This window comes from Lolium perenne, chromosome 2 (assembly GCF_019359855.2).
Source record: "Lolium perenne isolate Kyuss_39 chromosome 2, Kyuss_2.0, whole genome shotgun sequence".
NCBI classification, from domain to species: Eukaryota; Viridiplantae; Streptophyta; class Magnoliopsida; order Poales; family Poaceae; genus Lolium; species Lolium perenne.
Genome location: NC_067245.2, coordinates 265,700,484 through 265,706,043, shown reverse-complemented (window position 1 = coordinate 265,706,043; position 5,560 = coordinate 265,700,484).

The window sequence follows — 5,560 nt, the reverse complement described above, 5'->3', positions numbered from 1 at the left end:
CGAATTTTCAGGTGCAGTTAGGTTTGTTCGGTTTCGGTTCGGTTTTGCCCGGTGAGAGCTGCACCCTTAGCACGCTTAACTTCTCCATTTCTTCCCTACACGCTTTCAAGTCTACGCTCGCAACTCCTTGATAATAGTATGCTACAAATTGTATTAACCCTTAGATTTTGATAACACATGACTATATTTTTTGAATTTCAAGTAATTTTAAAAATAAGAAACAATGATTAAGTAATAATAAGCAACAATGAATTTCAAATAATCTGTATGCATAATTCATTTATTAATTAAAAACTCTAAATATTTCAAAAAAGTAAAATTCTAAAATAATGTGAAACATTAAAAATAATTAAAAACTGAAGAAATTCTAATGGTTCAAAAAATCATTTTTTCTATTTTTTTTGACAAAATCTAAAATCTTCATGCTTTCATATTTCCCTTTGGAATTTTGAGAAGCAAGATTTTGTGTGTAGGCCGTTGAAATCGGATGTAACCTTTTTTTAGATAGTTTTTTTATATATTACACATTTTTTCGAGTCCATACGTGAAAGTTATAGCCTTTTTAATTCGGAACAACCTTTTTCTGCAAAAAATACGAAAATTCAAAATTTCAAGTTTTTATTAAAATTTGGCTGCATGAGGTACATGCATGTCAAAGGATTTTGAAATTTGAAGTCTTTATCATTTATGTTTTTTAGACGTATTTTGGTGGGGGGGGGGGGGGGGGGTGTGTGTGTGTTTGTTGGGCATGCGAAAACAAAATGGGCATCAACCCACACCTTTAGCACCGGTTCATGGCACCAACCGAGACTAAAGATCACTACCGAACCGGTGTGCTAATGCACCCTTTAGTCTAGATTCGTAGTCTAACCGGTGCTAAAGCTCCGGGCAGCTCCAAACATAAGCCTGTTTTCTACTAGTGATGATGTATTCTACCGACGTGTAAAATTTCAATTCAAAGCACGTTGTAGGTTTGGCGCCACACGGAAATGTCAAAATTTGACAATTTTTGGAGGTTTCAAAATGTCAAAAGATTCACTGAGATTCAGATTTCCACATTTGTTATTTTTACACAGCCTAGAATATAATGCATTTCGAGTTGAAATTTTGCAGGTTTGTAGAATACATCATTATCTACATCAAGGATTTCTTTTCAGAATTTTTGAAACTGTAAAATGTCGTCAACATTTTGTCCAAAAAAAAACGTCCTACATGTAGGATGAGCTACAAAACGCCACATTCGTTGTCCAGCTTCCTTTTTTCACTCGCAAGATGCTTTGCTGAATCTGGTGGTCCTACTGTATTACGTTCGAGGAAGTGTGTAATACAAACTCAAATGTCGCCCTTTCGGCATGGCATCATCTGCTCATATGTGTACATATGCCAAAGGAACAAACTAGCTAGTGATCGAGCAGCAAGCAGTACATGCCTGATAGCTAGTGTCCGCAACTTCAGATTCATGGGGAAAACAGTGTAGGTATCCATTTTTTCTTCGATCTCACGTACTGTACTAGAGATGAAAGGCCAACCTGGAAGCTTTACCATTTTGTTTCAGAACCTGATATATGTTACGTAAATCAAGAGCACCTTTCATTTTAGCCAATCATATGCTCCAGAAAAAGGTTGGCACTCATACATTTCATCAGAACTGCATTCACACTTTACAGATTTGCTCATAATAGGAAAGGTTCTTTGCTCTTACTGTTCTGTCTTCCACTTCCTCAATGTACCATGTCTAGGATATGTCCTCGGTTACTGACTGCCATAGTGTGTTACCAATTAGTATAACAACCCGGAGAAAGGAGCACCCATGTCCTCTTGAATCCTTCACCAACCTAGCAATTCCCTAAAAATTTTGTCACTCTCTCTCTATTGATCCTGCCTCACTTTATTCATTTAGAGTGCTGGTGAAGCATATTATTAGATGATGATAGGTACTGAATCTGGCTATTCTTAGTTCAGGTGGAATTATTCCTACTTTTTCTTTTCTAGTCCATGTCAACAAGTAAAGGAAAATGCAGTAACCAACTGAGATTAAAGAAACCCTGCATTCCAGAGACATTCTTCATAGTTTGATGCCACTGGATGATACATACCTTCCATCCATGGTCCTTTACTTCATAGATGTATCTATTTGCCAAAATTAGCCCGCATGGTCCCTTTTAGGATTTATGGACGATAGATAGTGAGGGCAATAAAATATGATGTAACTGACGGTGAGCTCTGGAGGTGGAAGAGGCGAAGAACCGTCTTGGCCGCAGAAGCAAGCAAGAATCCTGCTACCACTTGGCGTGAGCACTTTGAGCCTACTAACAATAGCCCCTCAACGGTCCGGGAGGCGCTGCACCAACCAAAGTGTGTGACCGGCACACTGATGACGGAGTGTCGGTTTGCAATAAGTTTGCCAGTCACGAATGTTAGATGGAAGAGGGCTTAAACAGGTGATGAAACAAGATGTGCACATTTGCAAGTAACAAGCGAATTAAGGTGATTTCAGCAAATCAGATTATGCGGTATCTGAAAGTTCCTTTACTTCTCTGCAACTAGTCTGCAGAAACGTGTGAGTAAAAGGCAAGATGGGCCTCAGTCGTAGACACTGAAAAACGACCAACACAAACAGCAAGTAAACATCGACTGTCAGTATACTCACACGGCCACACGGCTAGGATGAGTGTGAAGATGGCTCCGGGCGAAAACCCTGTCCGGTTCCCGGTGCCAACGACACAATGGCTCCTAAGGGTGTCGTTCATCTTCTTTGAGGAGTTGCCATGAAGTATGTTTTTTTTCCCTCATATTGGTCTTTGGTCTCTGGGTTGGGCGACGGCGACGCATTCGCGTCGTCCCCTCCTTAATGGCGCTGCTCTTGAGTCTTTGACTAGCGTCCTTGCTCAACAGCCGGGTGCTGCTCATGTTCATCACATTTGCTGAAGATTTTCCTTGTGGATGCTGCTATGATGACTCCGGTGATGTTTCGAGCCGGATCCAGCAACACCCTATGCTCTTATGTTGATGCCAAGGAGGTAGAGACATCATGCATTGGACAACCTCTTTTAGCTTTTGCATGTTGTAGGCTCTTTCTATACTTTTTAAGGTTCTTTTTTTTTCTTTTCAATTTGAGGTTTCATTGTAAGTTGGTAACCCAGCGAAGACTTTCGTTTACACTCCTCACAGGTAAAGCTTAGTTAATTCAGGGCTCTTTGAGCCTTCAGTTTAGTCTAGAAAAAAAGGAGCAATGTCTGTAGATCCATAATTTGCTCGTGGGGTTGTGGGGTTGTGGCGACTTCGGTGGGGTTGTGGCGACTGGGTCTTGGGCCTCGCTCGCGGACGAGGATGTTAGCTCCGACGAGGAGTTGGCCCCGATGACGCCGCCTGCTACTAGCAGCTCCTCGCTGGCCAGCGACCCTGCCGTGTTGGTCGAGGGGCTAGGCTCTTTGGCGCTGTCGCCGGTTGCCTCGGGCGACCTTGCCGTGGTGCCCCCTTCCGATGATGCACCGTCAGCCCCGAGCTTGCTTTGGGTTGCTTCTTTGGGCTCCGATGAGGATGATGATGATGATGAATTGGTTCCGCGGTCGCCTTTGGCTGGCTCGGTACATGTTGAGGAGGCGCATGTGGAGCCATGCGGCGGCCTCTCTCCTATTGCTGACGCTCCTGGTAACGATGATGAATGGGTGCAGGTGGGTCAACGCGGCCGCTCGAGCCGAGAGCCATCGGCTTTGCTTCGGAAGGACGGTCTCGAGCGTAGTCTCGCCTTCAAGCGTTGGGCTCGGGGGAGATGCTTTCGGTGCCTTGAGCGTGACCACCAGGTCAGCTCTTGCCGTGCGCCCTTCAAATGCATTCGATGCCGTCGTCCTGGTCACCGGGAGCGTTTCTGCCGTGCGCGCTTTCCCGCCGCTCGTTCTCGCTCTCCTGATGCTCGTGCATGTTCTCCGGATGCACATGCTACTTGTCAGTCCGGCCGCTCTCCCCGCGCGCAGCCACGTCATCCTTCGGCGTCCCGGAGTTGGGCTGAGGTCGTGTGCCACTCGTCGTCGCCTGCAACATCGCCGCCAAAGCCCTCTCCAAGGTGTTGCGAGGAGTTCAACGGCAACGCCTGTTTCGACTCTCACCTTCAGTGTCAGTTTGCTTTGCTGCGCTTGGAGCTCGCTCAGTTGGTTGCTAACCGCGTCGAGGAGGCGTCTCGCCACCTTCGTGAAGAGGTGGCAAGTCTCAAGTTGTTGTTGACACAGGTTGGTGTTTCTTTGGAGACGATGGAGGTGTGCTCTTCCGGGGGGCAGGAGCTCGCCATCGTGGAGGCTCCGTTTCCGCTTAGCTCAGCGGAGCAGAAGTCATCGGTGGTTGAGATCACACCAGAGCTACATGAGTTGTGTGGAGACTCATCTGTGGTGCCCGAGCTCTTGAAGTTGGGTGGTGGTAAGGTTATGCCTCCTTCCATCGATGAAGTGAGGCATGTGGTTCCTTTTGGTGTTGGAATTGCTAAGTCAAGTTTGCTGGCAACGGTGCCCGGAGGTGTTGTTGCTAGAGAGGTTTGCGATTTTCTCGCCACCTTAGCTGCTACCTACCCTGGATCCGCAGTAGACTGATGGGTGCCCCCAATGTCTTTGCATGTCTTTCTCGGTGCGGTGTTGGAGTGTCGTGTTTGGAGTTCGTTCGTGTAGGCTTGTCGTCCTTCGTGTTGGCTAGTGTGGGTGCGCCATGTTGTTTCGGGTCGTTGTTACGGTTGATTGTAAGTGTGGGCACGGTTTGCGTGAGTTTGACCATGTTGTAGGTTTTCGCTCGGTTTTCTCCTAAAAACTGAGCACTCTCTTCTTAATTAATCGATGAGGCAAAGCTTTTGCCTCCGTTTCAAAAAAAAAAAAAATTTGCTCGTGGAGTCGCAGTAAAGTATACACGCGCCATAACAACTGCTCTATCAAATCCGATCTAAATAGAAAATTACAGTCATCTACTCCATGACCAATATGCATCCTGGTGCCGTGGTGCTTCTGTGTATACATGCGCCATGACCTACTCCATTCCGTGGTGCTTCTGTGTATACATGCGCCATGACCTACTCCATTAAATCCGATCAGAAGTGGATGTGGACTTGACGAGTGAGCGAGCAAACCGGCGGACGTACGTACGTATTCGGTACTCTGTACCGTGTACTGCGGAATGCAGACCTCTCTCCTGCCCGCGTACGGATACAGTTAGGAAACGTTCCCATTTCATTCGCCTAGCTAAACGGTGTACTGCTCAACGCGCATGCATTTCGACCTGATTTTATGCAAGTCACAGTACGTGACTGAAGCTTAAAAGAAGCAAGACTATCTCTCAGCCAGCATAAATAAGTTTCCGCGGAACGATGATCCAAGGTCGATCGCAGCCCACTTGAAGCACGCACTGAGCGCTATGCGAGATCTGAAGTTCTGAACTCTCATCCCTAGCTGTCATATACTCTATACGGCAAGGCCGTGAACCAAAGTTAGACTATGCACGCGCTTTAATTTGTTTGCCCACACTACTCTACTGTGGTGATCAGGCTTGTCGCCATGCCATTTCATCCGTTTGCTACTGCAAAAGA